This window comes from Etheostoma spectabile, chromosome 12 (assembly GCF_008692095.1).
Source record: "Etheostoma spectabile isolate EspeVRDwgs_2016 chromosome 12, UIUC_Espe_1.0, whole genome shotgun sequence".
Taxonomy (NCBI): domain Eukaryota; kingdom Metazoa; phylum Chordata; class Actinopteri; order Perciformes; family Percidae; genus Etheostoma; species Etheostoma spectabile.
In genome coordinates this window covers 25,579,218-25,594,748 of record NC_045744.1, presented here as the reverse complement: position 1 = coordinate 25,594,748, position 15,531 = coordinate 25,579,218, and the positions used below count along the sequence as shown (strand labels likewise).

Below are 15,531 nucleotides of genomic sequence, written 5' to 3'. Positions count from 1 at the left end.
ATGTTTCTTGCATTAGCAACAGCGGTTTGGGTACAGCCACCAAGGATTGACAAAGAAAGTATCAGTGAGTTTGAGCTTCACTGGGATTTCATCGATGCACTGATTATTTCCAACGCCCCTAGAGTGTGAGTTTCTACTACTTTACATCAACAGCCAATTCAGTAAAGTAGACAATCACTCAGCGTGCTGAAAAGTAGAAGTGGTCAAGCCAAAACTAGGGGGAATACCAGTGTTGTCTTTACAAGATGAAAATGAAAAAGCGGGTGTTAAAGAATCCTATAGATTACGTACTATCTACTACAGGCTGGTTTTTCTTGTTACACTGGAAACTTTGCAGGAAACCTTCCCTGGGTACCGAAAACATCTAAGCAATAATCATTTAAAGTGACGAATGAGGACGAATTTAGCAAATTATTACTTCATGGTTGATGATGTTCGAATACAGTTAAGGTTTGAGTGTAAAGGAGTAGTTCATCTTTATCTTTTTCAGCTGAGAATTAGTTAACTGAGATCGATGTCACACTCATGTTCGTACGCTAAATATGAATGTACAGTCAGGTGACGATTAGCCTAGCCTTTTAAAGCATAGAGACTGGAAACAAGGAACAGCTTAAAGTGTCAAAAGAACATGTTGTGGTTTTTACGATGGGTTATGTGAGGGACTATGTCTTGGCGGGGTGCAGTGACCTTCCTGGAGTCTCCGATGGCCAAGAAATAGTCCAGCACACACGGTAACCTCCAATGAAAACACAAGTGGCCAATGATCTTCTTACCTAACTCAATACATTGGACATGCATTTCCTGTACTATCCAACTATTTGTTTACATTGTGAGCATTTTTAGATGAGAATAGATAATTAGGGTGTCCATGTGTGAAAACAACAGCTGATCGTTTGATGACAAAATCCACCCATGTGTCCTTCATTATCCCTCTTTCTCTATTACCTCGTCCAAACTGGCCGTCTCCTCTTGTTTTGTCTCAGCCATCTGTACACAGTAATCCCACCATCCAATGTTTCCTTTTTTTCGCACTCCTCCCCTTTTCTCTCCCTCTAACTGTTCTCACCCTTCACCCCGAGGCTGCACATTTAAGACCCTTGTTCCTGCCAGTGCCTTTCTTCTGTACTGCTCTTCTCCCCTTCCAATTATCCCTCCGTCCATCCATCTATCCCTCCCTCGCTGTTGATCCTTCTCCCTTGGGCCATGTGGACAGTTGGATGGCTTTGTGTTTGACACGTGTGTTGGCAGGAGGCAGCGTACACACACACACACACACACACACACACACACACACACACACACACACACACACACACACACACACACACACACACAGACAAACAAAAATACATACACACTTCCAGTTTCTGTTGTCATTAAGCTGCTCAGCTGTGAGCCCCCTAGCTCTAATTCTATGTGTGGGTTGAGGACAGGGCCCCTATTGTCCTGCAGATTAACACACACACACACACACACACACACACACACACACACACACACACACACACACAAACTCTCCCCAGACCCATGGGGTCCCTTAAGTGTGAATGTGCCCTGAGGCAGAAAATCAGGGGGGCAATTTACGGCAGGGTCCAGCAGAGAAGATGGGGGATGTACCGCTGGTTCAATCCTCCATTTCAAGCTTTAATGTCAAACTGCATCTCTCTGTTCAACCCTGGCGTTAACATCAGTCCAAGTGGCTAGCTCTACGTGCTGGTGTGACTGCATCCAAGACGCATTGAGGACGCATTGAGATCGGATCGCTCAGACCACATTTGTAGCTGGTCTGGACCACATATGGCCACATTCTTTTAGGAGTGTGTACTGGAGTGTATCCTGGGCCACATTGGAGGGCCACTTCTGAACTGACATACTACATAACTACAGAAAGGTATTTCTCATGTCACACACACCACTGAGAGTGAACTGTGTGTTTTGGATTGTTTTATCATATTCTCGGGGATGTGTCGTTATTTTTGTTCCGGCGCTCTGCCAGGACCTGGCCCCCGGCAGCCTGAAACACGCCTGAGGTCGCCGGGAATCCCCTTTTTATCATGTTCATAAAATGTATCCGAAAATCTGAACATGTTACACACATACGGCCGTTGGGTGGAGAAAAGTACGCCCTTCAGCACTCAGACAAAGACTGTAGGCAGCGCTTTTTCATTAGTTGTTGTATGTTTCTGTAATAGGCTAAATAATGTATGATTTATGTGAGAATAACAACTGAAATTTAGACACACACAACAATAAGAAAACACACTTTTAAGGGAAATATGTCGGGTGTATATATATATATATATATAAAGAGCAGGGAAATGAGATTTGATCATACATGGTCACTTAAGACACATGTCGGGAAACATTCTACTGCCAGGTGTTAACTGTTGTAGGTGTTAGGCTGTTGTAGCTACAGCGTGGCTCCTACGGCGTCGTGACCTTTTCAGAGTTCTGCGTCAGGGTTGAACACTTGTCTTTGCATCGCTGTGCATTTCACCGCCAGAACGCTAGGGGGGGTGTGGTTTCCGGTGAGTCAATTGCGCCATTTCTGGGCAAAGTTCCAGTTTATGTTGTGTTAGCAAGCATACTTTAGCACAACTGCCCACAAATTAGGTGACCGCTTGCTGGCGAAGTGCTAATTTCAAAACGTTACTGACACATAGATACTTTACAAACGGATAACCACGTCATTGTAACCAAAAAATGTCTGATCTTATGTCGGTGAACTGGCATGTTGCTACTCCCCGCAGTAGGCTGCTTGAAACACCGACTGTCAACTCACAGGACGAGTTGACCAATCACAGGCCTTGCGGTCTACGTCGCCTTAACGCAAAGTTCCACATTTTTGGGGTCTGCGGGGGCTACGTCGTTGATTTGACACGCAAACATAACATTTGGAGCTGTCCACTTGTGATGGGATTCCTCAGGATGCACGTTAATTTCAGGTCTGGACAGGGCATTTGGTTTCTTATTCTGGATGATAGAAGTGAGGTTGAATTCCTTTATTAGTTCAATATTTCAACACATGCACAGGAATTTGTTCTAGGTTTGTTGGAAGGAGTGTACTGACAATTCACATAGTTATATGCATGGACACTGACGTTGCAGAAAAAACAAAAATCCCCTGTAAACTAGACATTTTTCTGCATATTTACAGAAAACCTGCCTTCTGAATTTCTCTGCATACACACGCTGTACAACAAAGTTATCAGCCTCAAAACAAAGTTAGACCTGAGATTCATGATGAACCAAATTGTTTTTAGTTTAGAAAATAAAATAAAAATAAAATAAATTGAGGGCTGTATCTTTAACACACAATGTTAATCTATCGGCACCTCAAAGGAACTTCATATACAGTATGTTATTGCTGTGATTAATTTTGGAGATCACTGGTTTGAAGCAAAGCCTTTCCGAAACTAAAACCCAGAAAAGCCTCTAATCCAACAGAATTAGGGGGCTGAGTTTGTGAGTTTGTACTTTACATGCAAATTAAACTGTAAATAAACAGCAGTAAAATAATAAGCTGAGCCCTCATAAGCTCTTAAATTGAACCTGTCTATGGGCACACTGTCTTTAAAGCTTAGTATCAGGGAGGCATTGCCAGGGCGTGCCTTTTCGTGGCAATCCAAATCCAAACTACCACAATCCTCTTCTGGGACTGGGAAGTAACAACACTTAATTGGCCTTTTTCTGAAAGAATTGATGGTGGGATTTCTTCAGCAAACAGGATTGCATATACAGAAGTGACAGGATTACAGCAATTAGGCTACATAAACAACCACGAATTGAAAGTTATTTTGCGTGCACACGACTGCCTGACAATACAAACAGTTTGTTCACACTTGGCAGTAGTGTTAACAGTGTTCTGTGGTTATCTATTGCAAACCCCACACCCACTCCCACCTGTTCTGGGTCCCTTTTCCTCTCGGAGGTCGGCCCCTCTTCTCACCCACCTACTTAGGAGTCTCATTCTCGCACCTGCAGACCAGAACAGGAAAACACACAGAAAAAAAGAAATAAATATGAGTCAGGGGAAATAAACTTCAGACAACATGAGCTTAAATAAAACTAATTATATGAATAAAGGGGCAAGGGGGAAGGGGGAGTTCAGTTCAGTTTCTTTAATAATAGCCAGGGTGCCAGTATGTTCTAAAAAGGGTTGACAGGTTTTATGGAAGGTCTTTAGGTGGCAAATCTTTATTTTACTGGGGAAATCATCATCATGCAATATTTCCCCAAACCATAGAACCTGAACTTGGCTTCACAGCAGCACGACTTTAGTGGAAACGGAGCCTCAGAGTCTATTTCCAGATTTCTGACCTAGCTTCAAAGCCCCCTCCTCCCTACCTGTGTGTATTATGTTAAGCCTACAGTGACTCCTCACATTCAAAACCATTGACCTACATCGGTTGGTTGAGGTGTGTATGCACACTTATGAATTCCATGAGTGTGCGGGGCAAAGGTAATGCGTTTAACCCATACGTCTGATTCAGGTGATCCATGGCCGCCGGTCTGTGTTTGTGCAGATCTGCACATTTCTTCTTTTCCAACTCTGTTTGAATGAGGCCAATTGACTGGCTTTGTGTGTGGTCCGGAGCATAACTCAGACGAGTGACTTGCCACTAAATTGGTCAGGTCACCTTAAAGCATTACTCTCGCCGAAATGCAACCTAGGTTCTTTTTGTGAATGTACTGGAGTCAAACTTTTGTTTAAATGCATAGTTAGGACAGAAGCGCCACTTTTAAGATTTACTGTATTCTCTGTTTTCGGTCAAATGGCCTTTTGAATGGGAGTGCTAGGAGCACTACTATGATAGCATCTAAATCTCTATTTTTAAAACACTAAGAAGGCTTGACACAACATGAGACTTTGCTCCAAGTATCACCGGGGCTCTACGCATGACCTCAGCATTGAGTACATTGAATGTGTACACAGAGTTTACTAAAAGAAAGGTTTTCCCAAAATGTTATGCTATTCCTTTAAACGTGTGATGTGCATTTGTGTACATGTGTATGTGTGTGTGTTTGTGTGTGTGTGCTGATTTTCCCCAGCTCCTAATTAAATGAATCCTCTCATTGTAAATTGTAAATGCCTGAGAGCAGAAGTCTCTCGTATTGCATGCTACTTTAAAATGCCTGGGCAGACATGTGATGCAATGATATAGTGGGAGAGGAGGAGCTGTGGGGGGGTGGGGGGTTTTGGTTCCCTGGTGGTTGCTGCAGGCCTGGGAAAAGGAAGTCCATACAGGAAGTAAGTTGGCTGGGCCTCCGTCCTGCATGACTGCAAACACTGTAGTCCCAAATAACACTTTCGGGGCTTTGAAGCTCTGCTGGAAAGTATTTGAATGTAGTCGAAGCTCCAACGTGTGGGGGTCGCATCAGTCGGTCCTCGGATAGTCTCGCATGGCCAGACCTATGTCCACAGCACTGTGGAGTAAGGTCTGGCTACTCCACACATACATTGTGGGATGGGAGAAAGAGCGCTCTGGGTTGTTTGAAAAGAAGATGGCACTGCAAATTAGTCTCGGGGAGGAACTTGTTTTGGTGAAACATTTGCATCCCGCCACATACAATATTAAATGAAGTTAATTGTTCACACAATACAGTAACAGGAGATATTTAAATGAGCTGGATACATAGTTAAACCTCACTGGCAGTGTATCACCGTGTGTATTTTGTCCACAGCAATCCCACCAACCGGTCCCAAAACGCCCCAGTGAGAGGAAATGCTATATACATATTCTTTGTAATTTTTACAATCATTCCCTTAAAGAACCAAGAAGGACTGTCTTGTTGCACAGTCCAAATTTTCTTCAAAACTTGCCATTTTCAGCGTACAGCTTGCTAGCTCGAAGGCTGTTGTTGTTTCCCAAAGCGAATGGATGTTGGCAACACACACAGAGCGGAAGCAGAGGGGCAAAGCCTGGTGCCATTGATCCAGACTAGTCTACAGACTTTTGCGGGCGGGTGAGGAAGGATTTCTTCTGTTGTTTTCTTCCCATGGTGCCGACATGAAAACTATTTTTAGTTTAGTTAACTTCTGCTGTCTATCAGTCAGCCTGGCAGGCAGGTTAGCCAGCTGTTTTGCGCTCTGCTGCTGCAGACAGACGGCAGAGACATTTACGGAAAAGGGTTGATATGGATTGGATAATCACATTAAATCAATAATACATATAAAAGAAATACATATAATTTAGTTCCAAGCACTTTTTTCCCGTCTGTCTCTCTATTGATTTCAGTACGGACAGCGCTGCACCTAGGCCTACACACACAACTTACAGTGCCCCATCTGAGAATAACTAGGCATAATTAATGTTGATGCAGAAATGAATCATTTATATGTGTGTAAGTGCACGAGAATTGATGATTTGATGGGGATTTGTTTTAAATGCCAGCTGGAAGTAAAAAAAAGTGTCCATATGTGAGCAGTGTCAATGGGAGTTTTTTGGAACATATACATGTGCTACCCCCAACTCTGTCTTCACTTCGGGGACTTTGTGAATGACTGATGTAGCTCCGCGGGAAAAGGCTCCAACAACCAAAGGCTGATAAATGAACTTAGTCATCACATCACCTCAGAGCCAAGTTATGCAGTAATGTGCAGATGCGAAAAAGGAAAGAATAGAGAGCAATAGAGCGGAACAAAACTGAGCGAGGCGCTTCCCAGGCAACACTGGATGTAGGGTGGAAATTGACAAAAAATGACAACTGAACAAAAATAATTGCACATTGGGGAAAGAACCATTCGTCTTCATTAGTGTGTTTACATTCAGTTTAATACCCCAATCATATTCGGGTCAAGGCAATAACTGGTTTTTCAAACGCCTTGTAAACTTCTTATCCTGGCTAAGTTCTCATACCCCGATAACCAGAGGTGGGTAGTAACGAGTTACATTTAGTCCGTTACATTTACTTGAGTAAGTTTTTGAAAAAATTGTACTTCTAGGAGTAGTTTTAAATCACTATACTTTTACTTTTACTTGAGTAGATTAGTGAAAAATAAACTGTACTCTTACTCCGCTACATTAGGCTACAATGAGCTCGTTACTCGTTACTATGCTTCATTGTTTTTACCCCCGCGTACATCTCATTTTAATGTTTTATTTTGACAGAGAGAGTCTTGTCTGTGCTTAACCAATCACACGTCGTTGTGCAATCACGTGACCATACTCGTTTCAGCAGCGGGACAGGTTAGCTTTACAGTCGTAGCAAAGCAAAGACGTCATAATCAAACGTCGCCAAGGCAGCGCAGACCCCCCCCCCCCCCCCCCCCCCCCCCCCCCCCCCCCCCCCCGCTCATAGTGAAAGCATGGATACCTTTTAGGAAAAGTGTGAAACAGCAGCTACGTTATGCACACGCATAACGTAGCGGTGTGCATAACACAGGTCTACCAAAACAAACGGACTGTGAGCGTTCAACAACTCAAGTCTAACCTGAGGAGACGTAGCGGTAGTGTTTAGTTTTTGCTGTGGAGAGGTGGATGTTTGTCTTTTAGGTTACATAAAGTATGTTTACACATGCAGTATCCATCCCCATTTGATGTGACAAGTCTCTCAAGTAAGCTATTTTGTAATTAAAAATTATTTAATTATTTTTATTGATTGGATGAACTATAGTTTGCCTAAAGATGATTATTTTGTGCTTTGTCGGTCTGATTGATGCTGGTTAAGAAAATAAATCAGACGTTACTCCAAGTTACTCATACTGGAGTAGTTTTTTCATCAAGTACTTTTTATTCTTACTCAAGTAATTATTTGGATGACTACTTTTACTTTCTTGAGTCCATATTATTCGGAAGTAACAGTACTTTTACTTGAGTATAATTTTTGGCTACTCTACCCACCTCTGCCGATAACAGACCCAGATAACTCCTTTAGCAACCGGGGTATTTGTGCATGTACGGTATGAGGCTATGTTCACACGTGGCCGGATATTTTCATAAAGAGACATTTCAACCTCTCCGTTTTCAAAAAAAACATTGTGCACAGCTGTCAGTTTTCACAAAAATGTTCGGTAACATGTACCCATGTATATTTGCCGTTAATGGTGTCAAGAGCATGCCAAACCTGTAGGTGGCTGCCTACAGCTGCTTAAACCAAGGGGGTAAGTGGGCATCCACGAAGTGTAGCTCCTATGGCGCCATTTTAATGCTACAAAGCACTCACCCGCCGTTAGCATTCCATTGACTGCCATTCATTTTGGCGCCACTTTGACAGCGAATAACTTTACATTTGAAGCCTTTAAAAAGTCAAGTTGGCCACTGTTATTTATAAAGAAACACAACAATGTATAAAAGGCTCCATTACCTCATACCTCACGTTATGGTTCGTAGCGGGCGTTTTTGTAAAAATAGGCTAACGAATGTGTCACAACCACGTGACTTGCTGACACATAGTCGACAAATCACCGTATTGTCAGGAGAAGCTCGTGGACAGTTTTGACTTACATTAGCTGTTTAGGTTTAATTACTAATGTTAACTAGCATTTTAGTTAACAATAATTAGCCTGTGCCTATGTTATAGGTAGCATACAATATACCTATGCTCTCAATCTCTGCTGATTGGTAATGATTGAGATTTCTCTTGGCACAGCTACCAGAAGACTTACAACTTTGCGCAGTAACGCTAAGCTATCACCGGAGAAGAGCTTCTAATGTCCTTCACTGGTCTCCGTCCAGAGCAATGGGATCTGTTGGTCCATTTCTTTCACTGTCTATACCTTAAACTTCCGTTTGTGTCAGTTTACATTCAATCGTCCAAACGAAGATTTCCAAAATCTCCACTCTGGCGGGAGTTTTTACAAAGATTAATTTTCTGAGGCGAATTCTCCGTTTGCGTGTAAACGAATGGGACAAACAAAGGGAAATGTCTCAGTTTTTCCAATACAACCATAGGTTATAACTGCCCCTTCCCACGCAGCTGCAGTGGCTTTTGACTCTGAAAGAAAAGAGAGCAGTTGAAAGCAACAACGCCAAAAACAACTGCAGCAACACAACCTTTGAACCACTGAGGACTTCGACATGGCAAGTAGCCTACTATCAGGAAGACCTACAGTATTTGTGGATGGATGAGGAGACACATTTTCTCTTGCTTTTTACTGTTGTTGCAATTTTGACAAAAGTTAACCAGAAGAAAAAAGCCTTATTCTGACCAGTTGTACGCTGGCAGATTTCCACCTACTGTACTCCCATCATCCCTCCCATCCTTCCCATGCATAACCCGGTCATTCATCTAACCCAAGAGGACCATTCCTCGGTTACTGCTGATTGAGTACTTCTTCTTTAGATAGGAGATCATTTTATGGCACACTTGATATTCATGACTTATTTTAATAGAGTGTTATTCTTCAGTGATATTCGTGATATCACATGTGAACATGTGTGTTGTGCAGAGGGGGGGGGGGGGGGGGGGGGGGGGGGGATAAGGAAGAAGTGATAGCCTCGGGACAGATAAGCTCCAGGGAAGGGAAAGAGGGAGGGAACAAGGGAGGGAACAGGAGGGAGAGGTGGGCAGCTTGCTCTTTTCTCTCTCTCTCTCTCTCTCTCTCTCTCTCTCTCTTTCTCTCTCTCTCTCTCTCTCAGTCAGACTTGCCGGCAGCTGGTCTCTTCTTCCTCCTGTCTGGTCGGGTGCTCTTCTTTGCCGGTGGCTGGCTGGAGGAGTTTAGCTGTCTCTTGGCTGGATTTGAACATGGACTGGACAGCTACACGCCGCGAGACATGACAAGAGTCACTGGAGATACGCTGTAAGCTGTTTGATCTGTCGTGTTGTCTACAAGGTGTAGTGTGTCATCGCTGAAATATGTCTCACTGAAAGAGATAGTTGCTATTTCTGGTGTGTGTGTGTGTGTGTGTGTGTATTTGTAGAAGAAATAGAGGAGCCGATACAGCTGTATGTGATGCAGTGTGGTTATTTATTTACAAGCATGTCTGAGAGTTACAACTATTTAGCTGTTAAGTGTGATCAGATTTTCATTTTTCTTAATTCGGGTATTTTATTAAACAACAAGATCAGCAGTTTCTTTTTACCTTTGATCATACACTCAACATTCTCTTGTCTCTGGATGCTACCATGAACTCAGCCTCCCTCTCTCTCCCCCTTCTTGCTCATCTCCTGTCGCCTTTAATTCTCTTAATGGTCTTGAGCCTCAGCTGGCCAACTGGGATACCCCTGTGTGCCTGTGTGCCTGAGTGTGTGTGTGTGCCTGTGTGTGTGTGTGTGCGTGTGTGTTTATGTGTGTGCGCTTTTGTTTGGGAGAGATAGAGAGTTTGGGGATAAGCTCCCCTAGAATTTCCCCCACTCACTCATACAATAATAGGATAGATCCTGCTTTCTATTTTTAAACACACTGTCTATACGTTACAAACACCCCTAATCTGAAGCCTTGGTCCACACTTTCTGCAGTAGCTTTTCTCACAGAGTGTGTGTTTAGTCTATGGATTGGAGGATGGGAGGGTGTGTTTGTGTGGTCCATCCTGGGATAGAGAGATAGCAGCCCTCCTTTCTGACTTTATCCTTTTGTTTTGTCAGCTGCTGACCTCAGTTTTTCTCTCTCTCTCTCTCTCTCTCTTTCTTTCTGTCTCTCTTTCTCTCTCTCTCTCTCTCTCTCTCTCTCTCTTCATCTCTCCCATTGTTTGTGTTCTCTTTTTTTCTGTCCAATTCATACAGCCTTCCTCCACGGCAGCCTCTGCCCGCTTTTTATAGTTAGTCCCTCTATTTAAATAATCGCCTTTTTTACGGCACTGTTTTTAGTTTCCTCCATTTGTTTTTTTTCTTTGTTTTCTCTCTTTCTCTGGTTGCATTGTGAGAACAGTGGGGAGGTTTGTCAGCGGCAGGCTGACGCTGGTTGTGTGTATAAAGGCTTGTGTGGATGTAATTTTCCTGTCAAATGTCCCGGCACTGCACCCGGGGTTCCACTTTGCGAAGAGAACACCATGGTGAGACAGACAAGTGCCTCAATCATAATGAGTGAGCGTGTGTGTGTGCGCCCGTGTGTCACAGAGCTAATGGTGCAATTATTTCCATTAACTGTCGATTATTGTTCAATCTGGCTGTTTGATGAGTTGCTTAGTCTAAAGAAAATAAAATGGAGAAAAGCAGCAAATCCTCACATTTGAGAGCTGGAAACGACAACTGTTTGGTATTTATAGCAATGCTAGCATCACCCCTCTAGAGATAAAAGCGTCGGTCTGTCTCCAGGCTAAAATATCTCAACAACCATTGAATGAATTGATATGGTTCCCATCATAAGGTCAGACTTGGCATTTAGCTGAAAGCATCACTGTGATACTAGCATGGCTGTAGACTTTTCTTGTTGCTAAACACAGTCATTCTCAAAGTGGGGTCCTCGGCCCCCAAGGGAGCCCTACTGCATGTCATTTGGGTTTAGAATCCGATCACCGGTTCATAAAGCTAACTAAATGGGGGCAGTGGTGGTCTTATTTGTGTCAGTGCAGGAGTCCCTGAAAAAACATTTCAGAACCTCTGACTTCATAAATAACCTAAACAATTAGTTGAATATTAGAATTAGAGGAATGTATTGTTTCAGCTCTATAAAGACCTCCCAGGTCCTCAGTCTCCTTCTCTTAAGTGTTAAACCATAAACCATACAGTGAAGCCAGCGGAAAAGAGTGGCCCAAATATTGTTTTCTATGTCATTCCATCACGTCAGCGTAAAATAAATAAATAATTCATGGGTTGTGTTTGACTCGTGTGGGTGTGACTTGTTTCATCATACTCTTGTGCAGGCAGGTCCGATGTTAAATGAGCGAGGCAGCATCAGTGCGTCATATTCAGGCAGACTTGGATTCAGTTTCATTACTGCTAGGGTTGTGAATCTGCCACGGGAATCTGCTGTGACCCCAGAGAGAGCTTTATGGATGGCACCGTCAAGGCCTTGTGTGTGTGTGTGTGTGTGTGTGTGTGTGTGTGTCCATATGTGTGTGTGTGTGAGAGAGAAAGATGATTAGGTTTTGCGTAGGTGTCCGTAAAAGAGTGCTCAATCACTGTAGCACTAATGGTCTGGGCACCATGGATTTAAGGTGTCACAGCAGGCATGAGAGGAATATAAGAACTTAGCAGCAAACTGGGTGGGTGTGTGGGTGTGTGTGTGTGTGTGTGTGTGTGTGTGTGTGGTGTGTGTGTGTGTGTGGTGTGTGGTGTGCGCGTGTGCGTGTGCGTGCGTGCGCGGGACATCCTCTGTATTTCAGTCTACAAACACTGCATTTTTTTTTTTGGCAGCTATTGTTGGTTTCAATTCCTAGATCACCAATGATGCAAGTTTGATATTTAAGAGAGACAGCGAGGGAGTTTTAGGAGGGAATTTTCAAGAGAACAGCAGATTCATTTAAGACAAGGAGGAAGAGGTGGGAGATGGAATATGATTCATTTGGGACACGGTAACTGGATTTACTGAAAAGAGAGTTCAGACTGTGATGGAAGAAAGAAAGGGAGAGACTCAGCTTTTCTGACCGGGGTGGGGATACATAAAAGTGATGCATCAGGAAAATTTCACTAAAGGTAACCATCAGCATTATGTAAAAAGGTCCTTTCTACAATACATGCATAGTCAATCTCATCTTGTGTGTGTGTGTGTGTGTGTGTGTGTGTGTGTGTGTGTGTGTGTGTGTGTGTGTGTGTGTGTGTGTGTGTGTGTGTGTGTGTGTGGGGGTGTGTGTGTGTGGTGTGGTGGTCTAGGTATAGCTACATTTGTGGGGACCAAAAATTGTGAAACAGTATACTTATGGGGACCTGAGTGCTTTGTGGGGACAAAATGCTGGTCCCCATACCGTTAAAGGGCTTTTTGAGGACTAAGACTTGGTTTTAGGAGTAGGGTTAGAGTTAGGTTATGGTTTGGGTTAGGGTGAGGGTGAGGGTTAGGCATTTAGGTTTGATGGTTAAGGTTAGGGTAAGGGGCTAGGGAAGCATTATGTCAATGACTGGTCCCACAAAGATAGGCAGACACGACTGTGTGTTGTGTGTGGTGTGTGTGTGTGTGTGTCTGTGGGGGGGGGGGTTGTGTCTGTCAGTAAGCATGTATACTTGTGCGTGTGAATTTGCTTGTGTGCAGTGTTTTGCAGACCGTGCCTTCCCTGCGTGCTGAGCTCGCATTGATTGCCGAATGGTAGCCGCTGGGGCATTTTGGTGGCAGGCCTGGGATCATTTGTACCAATTGATGAGGGTGTCAGCTCTGCTTGGTGCCTTGGATTTGCTGGCACAGTTGGACAGAGACACAGGCAACAGACAAATGTATAGGTGAATAGGGACAAAAGTAGAGAACGCAGTGGGATAGGAAGTTGGTGAAAATAGAGATGTGTGAGGAAAAAAAGTTAAAAAGCCAAACCCACAAAGTGAGACAGGGCTGGAAGAACACTAATATCTTCTTCTATAACTGCCTAATAAGTCCAAAGATGTCTAAATGAGTGTGCCACTTCTTGCCTCCAGCCCAGTCTGGAGTGTCTCTGTATTTTGACATCCAGACGGTACAGTTTATGTCTAGCTCTGGCATCTTCGGCTACCAAGGGATTCCCTCAGTAGGAATGAATGTCAGCAATGTAGAGAGGATGGTAGTTTGTTTAATCTGGTGGGTACAGCTGTTGCTATGAAGAGATATAATATACGTGTGTGGCTGTTTTTCTGTGTGTTTGTGAGCTCTTTTTTTATACACCGGGAGTAGAAAGTGGAAGAAGTCACCACTTTGTGATTCATTTTTTAGAAGTCATAGGAAGATTATACTTCAGCATGACAGTTAAGATTCAAATAAGGTCTTAGTGGTTTTAAATCGGTTGGGTAATTATGGTAAAAAGTGATATGGTCTGGGAGTAGGCTGTGAGGAAGTCTTTGGGTAAAAAAAGGATGAGCAAAATTACAATACATCTGTTATAAAAAGACCCAGAAAATGAGTTTGGCCTTTCTCAATATTCAACTTTTGGCCTTCTACTGCTTTTCACAATGAATTTCAAGCTTGAGCAACGTATCAGTGAGCGAGCACTTTTTAAAATGAACTTCCTTCCTAATTCTGCACTTAAACCAGAATGCACTACAACCAGAATAATGCAAGTTCACTAAACCTTGGAAGGTGAATCCAAAAGTTCATTTTGCTAACTGCCGGCATATTGTAATGCAGACTCATTGCCATTCCCTGAGAAAAGCCCCCCTCAATATTTCAGAAGGAAGCTGCTGTCTTTCTCATCTGATAACATGAGACACATTCAGATGGATTTCAGTTGCAGTTCATTAAATATTTCATTGCCAGGTCTGTCTTTCCAAATGAATGTCCCTGGTGTCTAAGCTGTCTTGGGGACGTGAATATCTTTTTTTTTTTTTACATTTTGAATTTTTTTTAATAGAGCCAGGCCAACTAGTCTTTTTGCTAAGCTAAGCTCTAAGGCTAGCTTGAACCTTATATTGAACATACAGATACTGTATGACAGTGTTATCAATCTTCTTGCTAAATGAAGACCATGTTTCCCATGTTTCCATGCTGCGTTTTAGCGCCGTGTCTGCACAGCGTCTGCAGGTGGCTGGGATGATAACTTGTGGGACTTGAGTCACACATGTACAGTAAAGACTACTGTACCCAACATTACTCAGAAACTGTTTCTGTTAGTCATGTAAGCAGGGTTGGGAGGGTATCTTTAAAAATGCTTCAATACAATTACTCATTGCCTGTTTAAAAAATAAAGTCAGTAACCAAATCCAAGTACCAAAATATTAAAGTAGCTTGATTTAACTTTCCGTTACTTCTGGTTTATCTCATTGCCAAATATGGGCATAATAACTTGCACTGTACTGTGATGTTCCCCCTTTCTGTTTTGTATACAAAATAAAATAAATTTTTACTAAATGTATTGGTATTTTGATTATCATTTTAATAGAATACAGTTACTTCTTTGTGTCTGAATTCTCTAACGCTCCCCAAGCCTGGTTGTATTGAATTCTCTGGAGAATTTGAAAGGATTTGGTAACACATGTACACGGTTGTCACTCCCCGATGTCAGTCGAGTGCAGATATGAGTTGCGCATGCTCAGATGTAAACGGTTTACAGCATAATATGTCATACTGAAATTTGTGAAATCCATGAAATAATAAACTTTTCTGTTTGATTGCTAACGTTAGCTCAAAATGCCATTCAACTGACAGCCTTTGTTCTGTTTGATGCTAGCTTGTAGCCAGCAGTGAACCAACTTCAATAAGTAGGTCCATTTTTATTGGATTGACATTAAAGAAGTTTCTCGTTAGCATCTTGTAGGCTACTTGTCGTAAAGTGATGCCTGCACGACTCAAATCTGCACTCAACTCACATCAGGGAGTGACAACGGGAATGGAAAGGTCCACAGACATATCGGGTCTGTTCTCCAAGGGTGGTGCCGCATATGACTGAGAGGTTCCTCGGCAGTTTTCTGTCTCTGTGTGTGAGCTGGTGTGTGTGTGTTACTTCAAAGCCTGCCTGTCTTGTTGGACAGTAAATAAAACACAGGCTCAAGCACGCACACACACACACACACACACACACACACACACACACACACACA

General features: G+C 43.0%; 1 protein-coding gene across 3 annotated transcripts in view; it reads left to right on the top strand.

The window, feature by feature from the left end:
• The window catches only part of LOC116699149 (SPRY domain-containing SOCS box protein 4), an 89,202-nt gene that overhangs the window by 26,715 nt on the left and 46,956 nt on the right, over positions 1-15,531 (top strand). Inside the window, exon 1 of one of the 3 annotated variants that reach the window (XM_032531574.1) lies at positions 9,409-9,742. The exons of the other annotated variants lie outside the window; for them this stretch is intronic. The gene's annotated coding sequence lies outside the window, so the exon portion shown is untranslated. Of the gene's footprint in view, positions 1-9,408; positions 9,743-15,531 lie in introns of those variants that run through there. 3 annotated transcript variants of the gene reach the window in all.